At 45.2% G+C, this 19073-nt stretch overlaps 1 pseudogene; it reads right to left on the bottom strand.

Annotated features, from left to right (window-relative positions):
- Positions 1-14035: 14035 nt before the first annotated feature.
- On the bottom strand, positions 14036-14154 carry LOC134984243 (5S ribosomal RNA; annotated as a pseudogene).
- Between the last annotated feature and the right edge of the window lie 4919 nt (positions 14155-19073).

Below are 19073 nucleotides of genomic sequence, written 5' to 3'. Positions count from 1 at the left end.
TTTATTATTTATGTAGGTTTTATTGCATTCATCAGAAAACCTTAATTTATAAAGCAACTACTAATGGGGAGTCCTGTTATAATTTTAAATCAGTGGTAGTCCTAAAATAAAATTGTGTATCAGTATTGCGGGTATCTCAACAGGTGTGTGTCATGATGTCATATGTCCTAGCTGTCATTTATGCCACAGTCACAGAGATATAACTTTTATTAATGAGAATCACAGTTTTAACATAGATTCTGTTTGCTGGTAGCTACTTCAATAATGTCTTTAGGACACGTAACTGCCCTCTGGCTCCTATATATTGCCAGTTCAGTAACTGCAGTATGTTATATTCTGTGTATAGAATTGAAACATGCAGCTGCTACTGGCTTCTCAATGTTGCCAGTTTATTCCTATGTAACAATATGATGGTATTGCTGTCTCAGATATCTGAATATGTTACAATTATACACGGTTGTACCTGTTTTGTTGCAGCACTGCTGATGTCTATAGCTAGCAGCACAGTATCAAGAATTTGTTACACTCTACTAGCAGTCATTAAATATATCCATTTGAATAGCTGGTGTAAACTTAGCTGCAGCTTAGACAGTCTCCCTCTTCCTAAAGACTGTTAGTGAGGGCTATTGATTGTCACCATATTTGAATATATAGATTTTTAGAGATTTGGCAATCAGTGTCCCTTCATCTAATATGTGTATTCAGCCCTTTATGCTAAGATCCTTGTCATTCACGGCTGACAGCTAGTTTCCTATATCCAAAGAGAGATGTTCTGGATATTCCAACTGAAAACTAGACTCCCCATGGGCTTCAATGAGGGATATGAGATCGCCCCATTCTTATAAGAGAAGTACCCCCTCCAAAACTCTTCTGATTGCAGACAAGCTACTTCTTCCTTTTCCAAGCACGATTCACCTGATCGGATTTATTCTATTCCGATTATCACTATATGTAAAACACTGTATATAGTTGCTAATGATCCTAATAAAAATCTTTAATAGTATGTGCCTGACTAATTTCACTATATGGTACAGTCATACCGCACTGGTCTTACGCCCAATCCTGCCCGATCTTGGAAACTAAGCAGCGTTGGGCCCAACCAGTACCAAGTGGGTAACCACTTGTGAAGATTGGGTACTGTATAAGAGCGAGCCTTGTCAGGCTCCGAATAATATTAATATATGTATACACGTTTAAATCGTCACTGCACAGTAGTTTATTATAATTGTAATTAATTAAGTATATAATCAATCTTCACTATCAGTCATACACAGATGCACTTTCTATATATGTCACTAAGAATTAGTATATGACTGATTAGTCTCACCATTTCACCAGTTTTAATCCTCCTCTATATAATTCCACACTATTTAGCACATATGCACATAACTAATGTCGGATGTCATTTTAAACCTATATATCTTCACCGACTATCACCACTTTTATAACTATCCTCATTTTTATGCCTATATGACGGGTACATTATTTTTTCGCTATACCCTAAACCCAAAATAGGTTTAAAATATTCTGATATATGCTACAAAGCGACTAGTATAAATATAATATTATATGGATTAACTCCACAATTAACCTATATCCTCCACCTCGATATATAAGTAGAAACACCCTGTTTCCGCAGTAATTCCCATCTATATTATTACCAGGCTACCCCAATATAAAGTATTAGACTACAGTATAATAATTAAAAATCCTTTAATAAAATAGACACTAACGTATGCATTTCTTTATTTCTACTTTTATATATGTGCGCTGTTTCCAATACGGAATTCTGCACTGTTATATGCCCTGGATGTTAAAGACTTCAATAAGATGGCCGCCGCAATGATTGATAAACCTGCCTCAATATAAACACAGATGATAATTCCAGCTGTCAAAGAGTGAAATCCAGCACTGCTACACGTCCTAGATATTAAAGACTTCTATAAAATGGCCGCCGCGATGATTGACAAGCCGCCCAGCCTATACACGCTACAGACGAGGATCCTGTCCGTGACCGGAAGTGACGCGACGGCAAGAGCGGAAGCGGTGCAGAGAAATATAAACACATTGATCCGCTGACCGGAAGCGTGACGCTAACGCGCACGCGCAATAAGAAGACTCCTACACAGGAAGTGAGGCGGAAGTGACGTTGAGCCCGTCCCCGGACTGTTTTCACATATATTATACATTCTGAACCTCGTTTTTTTTTTAATAAGTCCTCTGAGGTTGTTATTTATACCGCATTTAGATCGCAAATGCCGGATCCTATCCGGTAAGGGAAACGTGTCCTTACCGGGTGGGATCCGGCATTTGCGCTCTATTGCAGGCTTTCCGACCCGGCAATATACCGGGTCGGTTGCCATAGCAACGGAGCTCAGCAGCAGCAGCAGGGGCGGGGTGGAGGCGGTGTCGGGAGATGAGCTCATCTCCTGCGCCGCCTCTTCCTATCTTGTGAATGGGAACCATGTCGCATCGACACGGCTCCCATTCACACCGCACCTGACCCGGTAATCAACCCGGGTAAAACCCTTCTTTTTTACCGGGTTGATTTACCTTGTCAGGCGACCTGCTAAATCGGCCAGTGTGCTTTCACATCGCACACTGACCCGGGTCGACACGGCAATATGCCGTGTCGATACCGGGTTATTTGTGCGATGTGAAAGGGGTATTAGTGTACTACCACATGCTTATGCCTATGTTAAAAAACTTACATGGAGTAATAGTATCAGTCCTTACAGGAAGTGATGTCACAATTATCCATTCCTAATTACATGTGCTATAAATAAGAGTGCCTGTCCAGTGGTCCCATACCCCTTGATGAAGTCTGAGTGACGAAACGCGTTGGGTGTACCTCCATTGACTCTCCACTTTTTAAAAAGATAAGCAGCACTCTCTTATCCGATATTTTATTATTTATTGCCTTTTATTATATGTAATTTATCGATTTTTTAGCTATCCTTTTACCTGTTATTAGTTAATAGCATACGCCCTCCGGCTTTTAAACCACCCTGATATTAATTATAGTTGGTTTTATATTATATATTTTTTTTTATATTGCATAAATAAATGTATTGTTATTTTACACGTATCCAGTAAGTTTTCTCATATATATCATATTCTACCAGACACCGTTGGTCACTGAAACCCTTATCCCCCCTTTTTTGCATTCTTTAATTAAGGCAGTTTATCCCTGCCTAATACTTAAGGGTTAGCTGACGCCTTGAATCACTTTAGGAGTGTCTGATCTTGTTGCATTTTTTTATTTTCATTATTCTATTTCACACACACCTGTGGCGCCATACTTCCTCTACCCAATATATATATATATATATATATATATATATATATATATATATATATATATGCACTTTAGGTATTATCTGAGAAATAATAATTATATGGATTTTGTTGTATTATGTATATATATTTCTCTATATGTGAGATGAGGATTCCTTATTGCTCTTAGTTTGGTCTATTAAGTGGATGTGAGTAAAATACTACAGCTGCTTGTAATAATTAATCATCCTTCTCCGCTGTTTGTATTAAGTCATTATCCTGGATCCTTAAATATAGCTGGACACAGACTTCACTTTATTCTACCTTTCTCTGATGAAACGACCAGTGCCAAGGTCGAGAAACGCGTTAGTTATGGCTACTTGAGTGACCTTCCATCACAGAGCATCTACCTATTATCCCTGGATGACTTCTTTAAAGGCTGCCCTAGCCGCCAGCAGCCTGATACAAATACCCGTGCACTATCTGAGCCCACAACGGATTCTCCAGCTGCACTGCCTGGGAAGCCCAGACAGTACAAAACACGGCGTCTCACAGCGGCACAGCTTCCGGCAGCGCCTGTATCCAGACGGCGGGCTCATCAGCTCCTGGTGCCCAGACAGTGCAACACACGGCGGCTCACAGCGGCACAGCTTCCGGCAGCACCTGCATCCAGACAGCGGCTCATCAGCTCCTGGTGCCCAGACCGCGGAACATACGACGGTTCATAGTGGCACAGCGTCTGGCAGCGCCTGCATCCAGACGGCGGCTTTTCAACTCTTGGTGCCCTCAGATTATACAATGGTTCAGCCTTGTGGCGAGACCCTGACCTTACAGGACCCTCTAGTCTCACGGCGGGAGACTTACTTACGGGACCCCGCAGTTCTGCAGCACGGCTACTAGTTCCCCTTTGAACATAACAGGTACTTTAATCGGTCCATTTATGACCATTTATTTCCACTGGCTGCTGGATATTAATACATCTTTGGAAACAGAGTGAGTTCAACAGCTTTAAATATCAAATAGGCTGGCCAGCCTGAAAATTGTACTTAATATCAATCAAGTTTCTGTAATATGAAACAACAAATATTTGACATTCTTTTATACAAAGTATCATATCAAGCTACTCTATAGGAGTGTGACACAATCTCTGTTTATCATTCGAGCCTCTTGAAATGAGGTATCGATATGGACATTGGTAGATGTATATTTTAATTGATTGTTCCATTTAATGTTAAACAAAATGTGGTCATTCTGAGGATGTGTTTTATGTTTATTAATTGAAGTATTAAACCTTTTAATTTATATTTAATTTATAGTCATCCTTTTTGCGCACTTATTGGTAATTGTCCAGTTGTTTGTATCTTTATTGAAGGGTTGGCAATTTCCCCTCTTTTCCAATATATGCCGCATTAGGGAATTCCCCAGGATTTAAAGGTACTGGCGCCTTTTTCTTCTTCTCAGGAAGAAATTGTCCAAGGTGAGATGTTCATTGGAAAGGGGGATCGATAGTCTGTTTCTCCCCCTACACAAATTCCAGTAAATAGAAACCAGTTGCTGATAGGGTCCTCATTAGGTACATGGTGGTCACGGAGTGAGTCGTGGTACGTCAGCGGAGAAGGAGTGGGTGTAAGCGCTCGGAGAACTTACACCGTCTGTTCATTGTGCCGTTGAGTATTGTGTTTAAAAAGTCTGCAATGGGATCCAATTGCACAAGCGGAAGACATACAACAGTCAGGGTTCAGGCTGAAGAGGTGCAGCCGAAAGGGTCAGCAAGGTTGATAATGTGTGGGAAATATGGGCCCTCATTCCGAGTTGTTCGCTCGCAAGGCGAATTCAGCAGAGTTACACACGCTAAGCCGCCGCCTACTGGGAGTGAATCTAAACTTCTTAAATGTGCGACCGATGTATGCGCAATATTGCGATCACAAACGAGTTAGCAGTTTCTGAGTAACTCCAGACTTACTCTGCCTGTGCGATCAATTCAGTGCTTTTCGGTCCCGGCTGACGTCATAAACACACCCAGCGTTCGCCCAAGCACTCCCACCGTTTCTCCAGACACGCCTGCGTTTTTTCCGGAAACGGTAGCGTTTTCAGTCACACGCCCCTAAAACGCCGTGTTTCCGCCCAGTAACACCCATTTCCTGTCAATCACAATGCGATCGCCGGAGCGATGAAAAAGCCGTGAGTAAAATTACTTTCTTCATAGTAAAGTTACTTGGCGCGGGGGGCGTGGTTTGGCTGGCAAAGAAGGTGGCTGTGTTTTACTTCAGCTCCTCTGGGAAACACACAAACAGAGCCTTTAAAAATCCCCTACCTAGCCCATACACGGCCGAGAGGCAACCCAGCAAACCCCTTTACCCGGCTGCCACAATCTGGGGAGTCCCGCGGAGTCGGGAAGTGCTTTTAAGCACTTCTGCGGATTGCGGCCTTCTCCCCGGATAGAAGCCGGGGCCTAAAGTTGAAGGAGAGCCCGGATCGCTTCACCCGTTAGTAGACCGCCGCTGCGTGAGGGCGCCCGGCGGTTCCCACCACACCACCTGTACTCACCAAGCCTCGGCTGAGGAACAAAGGACGGGTCCGGCATCAGAGGGTAAGTCCGCTCCACGCACGGAGCTCGGGCTGTGACTGAAGCGACGGTCCTTGACGGCCGCAACCCACGTGACCCCGCTGGTCTATCCACGGCCCTGCAGCGCAGCACTGTGCGCTCTGCTACGCGGACCGCCCGGCGACCCAGTTAGCGGCTGACAGCACCCGCTCCCCCCTACATTCTACAGGCGCTGGAGCTCTCCCCTCGGCCTTGGGCTGCGTCGCCCCGGGAGACCTCTCCCTGCTACACGAGGCGGAGGCCCTGGTGGGGCTGACATCATCTATACGCCAGCTGCTTCCCTCAGCGCCCACTCACGCCCTACTGCCGCATACAGGTACGGCCTATCCCTCCATAGGAGGCCGGGGACAAAAGTGGGGACTCCCCCCTGGAGCAGTGTCGACACTCGGCCGAGTGACACACTCCTGCTTGGGGACCCAGAGACGAAGCCTGCATTTGCCCACAGCGAAAGACAGAGGCAAGAGTAGAGGGAGACCGCGGGACGTGAGGACGCAGGCCCCTCTGATCCTCGCAATAGAGGTGCGACGGCGGTGACGGAGGTCCAGGATACCCGCAGGCCAGACGGAGACGACGGCTGGTAGGTTCTTTACTGGCCTGCCAGTCCCTAGTCCCCCGGCGGCTCAGCGGCATTCATTGTGCCTCCCCCGCCCGCTATATTCACGCCAAAGAGGCGCCCAACTAGAGCTCGTCACCCGAGGCCTCCACTCCCCGCATCCATAGGCAGGGGACTGAAGTTTGGAGGAAGCCCGGCCGCGAGTTCCGGGACCGGAACGAAGACACGGCGGGTCCCCCAAAATATTCGCCTTCAATCACCTTCCGCAGCCGTAGGATCCCTCTCCACCTGTGGCAGACCTAATACCTGATAAATATCAGCAATCAGTATAAATGATATTGTACTTATTGAAGATCAGTGGGCTCAGGGCCTAATTCCCAGAGACAGTGCCTTCTGAGATCCATATCTTGAGCTGGAGCACCCTCTAGTGGCCGATTCATATACAGAGTTATACATAAGTCATTTAAATCCCTTTTACACTTCACTGATAGAGTCTTTAAGGGAAGTGGGTCGCTCCCTGGGAGTCGACAGTGCAGATGCCTTATGTCTACCTCTACATTACCGAAGAAAAGGGATGTGAGGCCCACCATGTGCCTGCTACCGTAACAACGATCACCAACTAATGACGTGCTAGTGCCATTCCATTGGGAGTCATCATACTATAGGCACTTCATAGCGCAACAAGCAATTCTAAATCTATACTCATGACATCTTCTGCAATCAAGTATACATCCAATCATTTATAAGCATGGTGAGATCCGGGAAAAAGAAAGGCAACACCGCACAACCTAAAGAGACCGCGACCCAACCGGGAATGAGATCGTTTCTACAATCTACACCTGCAAGGCTATCTGAAAACCTTTCTCCCTCCAGCCCCTCATCCTGTCATTCTGCTTCCTCTGCTTCCCCGTCAATGATGGAACAACCCACCTCACACACACACAGCGACACCGCTCTTCAAGATATCCTGCAATATATGAAAACACTCCCTACTAAGAAGGATATCCAAGATACCATACGAAAAGAGCTGGCATCAATCAAACAAGATATCTCCCAGCTTTCTGATAGAGTAGACTCCCTGGAGGATCACAGAGCCTCCACTGTTAACTACCTGGGGTCCTTAACAGACGCTATCAAATCCCAATCAGATGAGATCAGATCGCTACGATCCCGTGTATTGGATTTGGATAACAGAGGGAGGAGGAATAACATTCGGGTGAGAGGCATCCCAGAGGAAGTTCCCCAGACGGGCATAGTGGATGCTTTGACGACAATCTTTAACACGATTCTGGGCAAAGATCCAGCTGCCACCATAACATTTGACAGAGCCCATCGCGCTCTAAAACCAAGGGGGCTTCCCTCAGATCGACCCCGAGACATCATATGTCGCCTGCATTACTATTCCCAAAAGGAAGAAATCATGAATAAAGCGCGACATATTGACGACTTGAAACACAACGGTGACCCTATCTCCGTCTTTCAAGATCTCTCCTGGCACACTCTGCAACAAAGGAAGATTCTTCGCCCCCTGACGGAGGAACTCCGCAAGCGACAGCTGAAATACAGATGGGGTTTCCCTTTCAGCTTACAGGTATCCTCCTCAGGCAAGATATATTCACTCCACACTACATCCGACCTTCCCACTTTCTGCTCAGGACTCGGTCTCCCACCCTTAAAGGTCCCAGATTGGGACTTTACCTTCCCGGATCTACAACCACCACAGCCTTCGAGAGGGGGAGAGTCATGGCAAGTGGTCACCAGTCCTCAAAAGAAACCCTCAAAACCACTTTCTGCACACCAGGATCATCCCCCCACCTGAAGAATCCGATTTCCAACACCTTGCTGAGTGATCCTTGCTGTTTTCTCTAGGTGGACTGAATACCCTGACTGTGAGATACCGGGTGAGACACGTTACACGCGGCCTAGGGCCAACTTATCCTCGTTTTACTATGTCCCCCTTTCCTTCTCGCCCCCCCCGGTTTCATTTTCGGTCCCGGAATTCAGCAATGGGACATTGGCAGAAGATAGTTACTTGTTTCTACCGATTTACACTGTTAGTCATTATAAGTTTTACTAAGTTAAAATTGCACTATTACAACATTTAAGCTAAAAATAAGTGCCTGTAAGGGTGACTCCCTTACCCCGATCCCGCACACGGCCATTGTGCCACATGGGGATGCTGGTTAACAAACCTACCTGCTTCTCCATTGCGGATGTTATTATGTTTACGATGTTTCTATTATTTGTAACTTGCTCTTTTCATCACTCTTTTTCTTCTTATAGTTTTTCTATTTCTTTGGGTGAACTGTCCGAGTGCTACGCCTCACTGTGCTATGATACAACGTGATGTCTTTTTCAGGGGTAATCAAACTCACCTCGATTAATGCAAAGGGTCTTAACACCCCCGAGAAAAGATCCCATTTACTTCGGACACTACGATCCGACAAAGTGGATGTGGCTCTAATCCAGGAGACACATTTTAAGATCTCTGCTCGAGGCCCCTCATTGGTGAATCCAAAATATCCCCTGGCTTTCTACTCTAACAACCCTGAAGGTAAATCTAAGGGGGTTGCTATAATTTTCTCCAAGGCCCTCCAGGTATCTAATGTCTCGGTCCATAAACTTATCCCTGGGAGGTTACTGGTAGTCCAATGTAATATATTTTCCCAGACATACACCCTCATATCCCTTTACGCTCCAAATCAAGGACAAATCCCCTTTTTTCGATCTTTTCTTCCCCGGCTTGAAGCCCTAGCGATGGGTATAGTGGTTTTAGGTGGCGACCTCAACTGGTCCATGGACCCCTCCATCGACACCTCTCCCCCAGCCCCTAGATTTTCCGAACACAAGCATCGACAGGTCAGGAAGATTTTCCACGAACTTCAACTTGCTGACACCTGGCGGGTCACACATCCCACTGATAGAGATTTCTCTTTTTTCTCACACCCACATCAGGTTTATTCACGCCTTGACTACATGTTCTTAAGCCATAGACACCTCCCCCTAATCGTAGATGCCTCTATTGGCTCCATCACGTGGTCGGACCATGCCCCAGTATCCTTGTCCCTATCGGCTCCATCTCGTGCCCTCGGCCCTTGGACCTGGCGCCTTAATGAATCGCTCCTATATGATGCATATTGTAAATCAGAATTGGATAGGACATTGTCCGACTACTTTGATATTAATGACACAGGAGAAGTATCCGAAATTACGATTTGGGAAGCACACAAATGTGTTATACGAGGTAAACTGATCCAACTAGGTTCGTTTGTGAAGAAAAACAGTCAGGCCTTGATCACTACATTACTACACAAAATTCACACCTTAGAAACCCGCCACAAATCCTCCCTGACCCCATCGGATTTGATGGAGCTGTCTGCGGCCCGAACACAACTCCGAATAACCCTCAATAACAAAACCCAAGCCTCCCTGCGTAGATGTAATAGTAAATATTATAAGTGGGGAAATAAACCAGGCAGACTCTTAGCCCAGGCACTTAGAACCCAGAGATTGGCCTCCTTCATCCCATCAATGAAAAACAACACGGGCTCCACATACTTTAAATCCCCAGAGATTGCAGCATGCTTTAAAAGCTATTATAATACTCTATATAACCTGGGTAACCCTTCCCAGACCCATGATCCTCTCTCCAATATGTTAAGAGCCAGGAAATATCTAGCCGATGTGGCATTTCCTCAACTATCAAAGTCTGCCCAGAAATCTTTAGAAGCACCTTTTACTTTGGCCGAGATGGACCATGTTATCTCTATCGCTCCCCTACGTAAAAGCCCGGGCCCAGATGGCTTCACAGCCACCTACTATAAGATGTTTAAAGAAATGCTGGCTCCCAAATTACTGCGGGCCTTTAACTCCATATCCGCCGAGACCCACTTCTCTAGACAATCACTTGAGGCCCATATTACAGTGATCCCTAAACAAGGAAAGGACCCCTCAGTATGCTCCAGCTACAGGCCAATCTCCTTGCTTAATTTAGACCTCAAATTCTTCGCGAAGCTAATGGCTCTTAGACTGAATGAATTTCTCCCGTCGCTCATCCACAACGACCAAGTGGGTTTCGTACCCGGTCGGGAAGCGAAGGATAACACGACTAAACTCCTCAGTCTAATCCATTTGGCCTCCAGCAGTAAGATATCTACTGTATTACTGTCCACAGATGCCGAAAAGGCCTTTGACAGGGTAAATTGGGATTTCATGAGAGCGGTGCTGGAGCATATTGGGTTGGGCCCACGAGCTCTCCATAGAATATTATCTTTGTATACACAACCATCAGCTAAGGTACGGGTTAATGGGACTCTCTCTGATAACTTTCTAATTGGTAATGGAACGAGACAGGGCTGCCCCTTATCCCCCCTGATCTTTGTCCTCTGTATTGAAGCCCTAGCCAGAGCAATTAGAGCTAATGACAAGATTAAGGGACTACAAGTAGGGGATATAGATTATAAACTTGCTCTATTTGCAGATGATCTGCTGACGACGGTCACAGACCCCGCACACTCGCTCCCCAACCTGATGAGCGAATTAGACATTTTCAGTTCACTATCAGGTTTTAAAATCAACACATCCAAATCCTATGCCCTTCATATCTCAACCCCCCAGTCGGTGCTAATTGGCTTGAAAGCTATGTTCCCTTTCCAGTGGAGGGACTCCCACATTACATACCTGGGAGTTCAACTATCCAGCGACTCCTCACGTCTACTGTCCTTGAATTTCCACCCCATTCTCCAAGCCATTAGAAACGACTATTGCAGATGGCAATATCATAATCTTTCTTGGCTTGGTAGAATCAATGTTGTAAAGATGAATACACTACCCAAACTGCTTTATCTCCTTCAGACCTTACCGATTCAGATCCCTGACTCCTGGTTCCGGACCGTGAGATCTTTGATCCAGCAATTTATATGGCGTCGTAAGAGACCCAGAATCAAAAGGTCAATCCTGACTCGACCTCCCCAGAAAGGGGGCTTTCTATTACCAGATATTGAAATCTACTACCAAGCAATCCTCCTGAGCAGAGTCTTGGACTGGACCAGGAGCCGGGAGATTAAACAATGGGTGGTCTTGGAAGGTTCATACCTGCAGCTGTTCCCAGAAATCTTCCCATGGCTCCCGACCTTGCCCAAATTAATACGACCTCACCCGACCATTTCTCCTACACTTTCTTTTTGGAAGGGGACACGAAGAAGATCGTGCATCTCTTCTGTTTTTGGCCCCCTAACCTCTTTTCTGAGTAATCAGACCTTCCCACCTGGCCTCTCACTAGGATATTATCAAAACTGGGCATTGGAGGGACTCTTTAGAGTGGGGCAGTTGGTCCACCCATCCGGAGTTAAACAGTTCTCGGAGATACGAGAGAAATGGGAGATTCCACAAAGAGATTTCTGGAAATTCCTACAGATCCGTCACTTCCTACATACAAATAATGCATACCGTGAAGCATCAAGGGAGCTGACCGCGTTTGAAAAAATGTGTGTGGCCCCTATGAATCCAATACACACTATCTCCACCCTGTACAAGCTTCTATGTGCATCTAACTCCCTGATGCCTCCCCATTTTATTCAAAAGTGGGAGAGAGATCTAAACATCTCACTCTCGGATAAGGAATGGGACTCTATCTTTCTTAAAACACATAAGAGCTCCATATGTATCCAAGTCAGAGAAACACAATATAAGATCCTAATGAGGTGGTACAGACACCCCACTCTCTTACACGTCATTTCCCCATCCATCTCACCTACCTGCTGGAGATGTCATAGAGACCTAGGCTCTCTACTACACATCTGGTGGACCTGTCCCCTTATTAAAAATTACTGGGATGATGTAATCTCAACCTCCAAAGCCATTTTACATACCTCCGTCCCGTCTGACCCAGCCTTTTGGCTACTAAATCATTCCACTACCCCAATCTCTACCTACAAGTCATCATTAATACGACACCTGGGCAACGCCGCACGAGCAGTGATCCCCACAATGTGGAAATCTGTCAACCCCCCCACAAGGAATACCTGGTTTTCCAGATTAGATTATTATATGAACATGGAAGATGTATTAATGAGCGCAGGGGACAGGCGTTCCGAATTTACTGCTATATGGTGGCCTTGGATAGATTACAAGACATCCGAACCATATACGACTTACATTTCCTCTACAAAATAGAGTAAAGGACGGGAACTGGCTTTTGACTCAATTGGTAATGGGATCTTAGATGAAAAAGCCTAATGCCTGAATCACTGCACATGTCTTACTCTCCTTGCTTATCATACTCGGTTTAGTCACCCCAATCTTCTGATGTTTTCTTTCCCTTTTTCTTCTTCTTGTTACATATCTATCCATTATTAGTTTCCCTTAAACCAAAATGTTGATGTGGACTACAACTATCCAGAATATGCGATTATCGATCTATATACGCTCATGTTGTCATACCATTTTGCCTTTGATTGATACCCAGATATGTTTGCAATTTGTTGTAAGTCTATATTATTACAATAAAAACAGATTATACAAAAAAAAAAGTTACTTGGCGCATGCGCTGTGCGAACATTACGCATGCGCACTAAGAGAATTCTCACTGCGATGCGATGAAAAATACCGAGCGAACAACTCGGAATGAGGGCCATGGTTCACACGCAGAGGCTTTTTGCAATGAATGGATACGTATGACTGCTGAAGAAAGGGCATCATTCCCTAAGATGGGTACTTTTGAACCAGAGATACTGCTGAGCATAAGAATTAGAATATGTCTGATCAAATCTAGAAAACAGGATCAGACATACCGACTGTTTAAATCTGTGGCAGCAAGAGGGGGAGGTGCAAAGGGAAATGGCTCACACGGCGAGTTCCAAACCTAGCGGGAAAGCGATTGCGAGCGCACCACCACCGCCATATGTCGATGGGGAGAAATTGGCTACAACCAATGGTGCATCGGTAAAGGATAGCAAAATGATGAATCAATGTGTTAACCCTAACCCATGCCAGTTGTAAATAAGGAGAAAAAAAGAAAGACTCTGTGCTGGGGCAGTCTTTATGAAAAAATGAGACAATTAAAATTAACCTTTATTTAGGATCATATAAGATATAGTGTGACAATCAAGATCAAGTATTTTAAATAAAAATATAAATACCAGAATTGTATAAGATTAATTAACAGTAAATACTGCCAAGGTGAAAATGTATTATATATAGTCACAGGAGTGGCTTAACATATGTCCACTGACAATGAGTGGATAGTCAAAGTCTCCTAAAGTGATATCCCGTGAGTTAATCTGAGCACCAATAGATTGAAAGGTTTGTTGCCTAATGTGGTGTGGATCCACCTTCTGTATAGATGTCTAACAGTGGTGTCACCATAGGCATTTTAATGCAGCGGATTAGACAAGAGTGTACAATCTGCTGAATTGATAGGAAATTAGTGATGACCAACATATAGTGGTTTAAGTCATGAAGAGGTGGTGTTGAGACACAGCACGTTTGTGGGAAAGTACACCTGTAAAGCTTGGGAGGGTCGTTCTGTTAGTTCTAATGAAAGAAGAAAAAAGGGAAATAAGGTTGAAGATTAAGGTAATGTTCCTTCTGCTTTCCAACCAAGTTTACTGCACCTGGTGTTCCTTGGCAGTCTCCCAAACAAGTACTGACCAGGCCTTCCAGAGCTTAGCTTCCAAGATCAGACAAGATTAGGCGTCTCCTGTGGAGTATGGCCGTAAACAGGTGGATGAGTGAGTACTTATTCCTAGTAAGCAGAGATGTGCTTCTGCTGTCCATAGCTGGGGCTTCCACAGAAATTGGTCACCACCACCGTGGTGAGAAGAACTGGAGAGCGCACATGGGCACAGATGTGCAGGAGTGTAAGGAAAGAAAATAATAGCAATAAATGCCAATATGGCATGAATTGGGCATATAAGAAAAAGAACGGAGAAGAATGATTGCTTTATAAATCTGTGCACATAGGACAAATACAGCTGATAGGAATCAGTCAAGTACAATTAAGGAGAGAGGAGACAAATGTGTCAAAACCACCTATTATGTCAGGTGTTAATTGTTTATTTGTAGAAATTCAGGCTAAATAGAGTGTCTCAGTTTGTCCTAAGAGCAACTCATCTGTTCAAACACAGTATAGGCATACTTTGCAGTATGACTAGTGTGTCCTTTTTTTGATTATAAATCTTGCTAATAATTGATTATATTTGACTGATTCCTATTAGCTGTATTTGTGGCCTACGTGCACAGATTTATAAAGCAATCATGTACTGTGAAAACCACTCTGGCATTTGACCTGCTCATGAAAAGGCCTCTTAGGCCGCACCCATCTTCTTCATCAATGCAAATCTGATCCGACTCCGGATCCTCAGACCTCTTTCCACAGGAACACACAGAACTTCAACCACTCAGTATCTACTCTGATACCCACCTCCGACATCTGCGTTGTTGGGAATAACAGCCTTCCCCTGTGTTGAAAAACAGTCAGAGAGAAACAACGATTTGCACCACTTGTCTCTTGACCTCGCCTTAAACAGGAGAGCGTCTCAGTACAGAATAACAATGGCTCTTACTATTGAAAGAAACCCATCATACTGCCATCACTCCGGTGAAATGGCAAAGACAATCCTGGACATCAACCCAGGTAAGCCGAATGCGGAGAAAAACGCATTTAACCCCTTTTCTACCTTTACGTGCTGGAGCTCCCTTCGTAAGTAGAAATCTTTTCTTTTTTTCTTCTTTTTTTTAGGGACAGCAGGACAATGTCCTGAACCTGACGCAACTCTGGTATGGTGTCGCGTACTACCTCCCTTTCCAGAGGGGAATCGGTAAGATCTATTCAAAAAATCAGTGAGGGGAATCATCTGTAACTCCAGCATGACCCCCTTTAGAATCCATTATTAACTCACAGGTCCAAGGCCATTCTCAGACTGACTGAAGAGTAGTAGACGAGTTCCACAGGAGTGGCCTCCAGCCAGACAGACCCAGCGACATGCGGTGGATGTGGTAGAAACAGAAAACGACATCTGCTTCTGCGAACCTGACAAGGCTGCAGAACTCTTACCTTTTCACCTTCCACAATCTGCACCGAAAGGGAAAAAAGAACGGTATCAAAACATCCCACAACAGAATGCGTCACCAACCGTTGTGAGGGAATCTAACTCACGAAGTTAGACCCACCAGTGGTATCCACTGAGATTGACTGGACTGAGGCCTCCCCACACAGTGGTACACCGTCCCAGGGAAACACTCCAGTAACTCTCGGAGTCAGCCTCAGCATTTCTTGTGCAGTCACAAGAAACATCCCCTCTCTCTATTTAGGGTAATACTATCGGATGCCTTTCCAAAAATACACACTCCCCCATGTGCATGTAATGCAAATAACCGCTGAGCATAGAAAATAAAATATCACTCAGCTTCCTGTGTCCGATCCTGTGTGACAGAGCCCCGTGTCGACCAGGAGTTGACTTTCACAGTATTCAATCCGCAGCGGGAAAAGAATAAACATTCGGACTCCTTTCAGCTTGTCACGGCCGACCTAGAGCTTTATCAACAGAGTGACCAGCACATGAGAAATAATACTTTTACCTCAGCACTCATTATAAATCATAACGTAATACACAACTACACACACATCCTATATTTTATATATATATATATATATATATATATATATATATATATATATATATCATACATATAAGCGGATTGTCCGGAACCATAGGGTCCCTAGTGACATTAATGTGTTCTGAATGTGTATGATCATGTACTGAAAACCCAGTTGTGGATCTGACAGGACAACGTATGGTCAACAGAAAAACTAATAATCGTTGACAGCAGGGAGTATTAACCAGGCAAAATAACATTCTGGTGATCCCGAGAGGTCCGTGGGAAGTATACATATATAACACTCCCCCACACATACTACCATATCTGTGCTCCAGCTACAGGCCCAAGGAACCATACGATACATATACATATAAATATATATATATAGGTATAAGGCAGTTACAGTATGTTAATTTACACCCAGTAATAAGAGTTGGTGCCGACAGGGTCACCTACATACCACTGTGTCTCCCCTACAGTGATTACTTTTGCAAAGCAAACAACTACCGACCTGCTGACACTGCATCTACTGCAACAAGCAACAACAGGCGTCAGCGACGCCGACAGCGATCCCCTAACTTTGTGACAGAGTACTCATGCCTGTCGACATATGTCGACTAAAAAGCTATAGTGGGAATGTCTGACCAGGGAACACACAGGGATACATTCACAACACACAGTATTACAAGCCCATTTATCTAACAAAGTGTTATATTGTCAATATAGCACTAAACACTGTGCCCCCCCCCACATTTGTACTGTTTTCACTGTTATGGCGGGGACATGGAGAAAAATGGTGCTGAAAGTGTTATGAGGGCTAAGCTTCAGCCCGCTAGTAATACAGCGTTTTTTATGCCAGCAGGGGTCCCTATACAGTGTCCACACACTGTATATCGTGTAGCCACCCTTAAAAAAAGGTATAAACCGCTGCCCAGGGTGCCCCCCCTGCGCCCTGCACCCATGTACAAGCCGTCGGCGTGGGAGTAATGGCGCGCAGTGCGCTGCTTCATACCGGCGGGGGTCTGGGATCCGGCGCCCAGGTATCGAATAAGCTTTTTTATGCCAGATTTAGAACATCAGTAACCTGCTGCCCAGGGTGCTCCCCCCCAGCGCCCTGCACCCTGTGAGTGCCGTTGGTGTGTGGGAGCATGGAGCGCAGCGCTACCGCCGCGCTGTACCTCCGTTACTGAAGTCTTCTGCCGTCACTGAAGTCTTCTGTATACTCACCTGGCTTCTTTCTTCTGGCTTCTGTGAGGGGGATGACGGCGCGGCTCCGGGAACAAGCAGCTAGGCGCACCAAGTGATCGAACCCTCTGGAGCTAATGGTGTCCAGTAGCCTAAGAAGCAGAGCCCTTAACTAAGAAGAAGTAGGTCTGACTTCTCTCCCCTCACTCCCACGATGCAGGGAGCCTGTAGCCAGCAGGTCTCCCTGAAAATAAAAAAGCCTAACATAAAGTCTTTCCAGAGAAACTCAGTAGAGCTCCCGTAGTGTGTGTCCAGTCTCTCCTGGGCACAGAATCTAACTGAGGTCTGGAGGAGGGGCATAGAGGGAGGAGCCAGTTCACACCCAGTAAAAGTCTTATAGTGTGCCCATGTCTCCTGCGGATCCCGTCTATACCCCATGGTCCTTACGGAGTCCCAAGCATCCTCTAGGACGTTTGAGAAATATTGTGGCTACATTTTATCTGGTTATTATTGGCATAACTGTTTTTATTGTGTTGAACTCTAATAAATATTAGAAATATTTTTATTTATATACCATCAGCGCTCTTTTATGTCTCTATTGAAACTTAAACAATCTATATCGTCTAAGGCATCAAGTTGCCGCAAGTTGCCGCATAGGAGCTGCTATCAAATAATCAATATATTTGGTGCTCATTTAATACATGTAACATTGCATTAGTGCCTGATTTAGCTAGGTGATTATATCTTGCATTTTGTCACCTCACTGACGTGACAGGCTCAGCTGTCAGTCATGCAGCCCCACTGCTCCCACTCTCTCCGTACTCATACATACATGCCTTTCTGGGAGTGTCTCATCCTGGTTGTCAGTGAGACAGTGTCTCTGGCACAGCTGTGTAATCATGATGTGAGTGTGTGTGCTGAGTAGTGAGTACTGCTAGCAGCAAGCCTCACAGCTTAACTTCAGTGTAGCAGTGTGGTGGGGGTGGAGGGGAGAAGGGGGTTGCTACACCAATGAGTCAAGGAATGGAGTAGTTGGATGGGACTCACACAGCAGGTGGTGAAAAGCTTAAAAAGGAGGAGTGGTTGGAAGGGGAAGGAACTGGTAGGTTCAGAAGGGATTAGTGAGGGTAAGGACACTCAAGGGAAATTGGAGTGGGATCCCACAGGTTCCAAACTGGGTAAAGAGCAGCTTTTAGGAAGGAAATTGGTGAGCCAGTCCCTGTGGTTGTCCCTTCTTTACCCCATGCGGGGTGGATCCTTGGACTCTCCAGTTCCTCAGGAGGCTGTGGATTCTTCTTGCCCACTACCTGGTGGTTCTGTGGCTATCTCAGGCCACCAACCTCCCAGATTCCTGGCCTCCAGATTAACATGAAATGGTCATGGAGGTGGTCCTGGGCTCTGTGAAGGAGGAGGTGGAACAAGCAAAGGAAAGTTGTGTCCCTTCTGAAGGGGCAATGGTGGACATTGTGAATGGTGAAGGGAAGGTTTTTGTGGGGGTGAAGAGGGAGTTATGCCATATATACCAGAAGTATGGGTCCTCGGCCTATATGATGTGCCACCATTAATGTGGCTTCTGTCTTGTCCGGCCAAGCTTGATTTATGGGCTTTGTAATTTTTATAAGCAGGATAAAGGCTGAGTTTTTTATTTCTGCAGTGGACTGGAATAAGCCCAGACAGTCCACTTCCATTATACCACCGGAATGTGACGGTCACTGACCACCATGCCATCACTTACCTGTATGCTTACACGTAACAGAATGATGGAACACTTACAAGGTTTCTTTACAGATTCTGGGGTCCACTCCGAGATTAGACATTATGGTGTAATTACTCAGACGGGAATATAAAACAGAA

This window comes from Pseudophryne corroboree (assembly GCF_028390025.1).
Source record: "Pseudophryne corroboree isolate aPseCor3 chromosome 3 unlocalized genomic scaffold, aPseCor3.hap2 SUPER_3_unloc_41, whole genome shotgun sequence".
Taxonomy (NCBI): domain Eukaryota; kingdom Metazoa; phylum Chordata; class Amphibia; order Anura; family Myobatrachidae; genus Pseudophryne; species Pseudophryne corroboree.
This window is presented reverse-complemented; position numbering and strand designations above follow the sequence as displayed.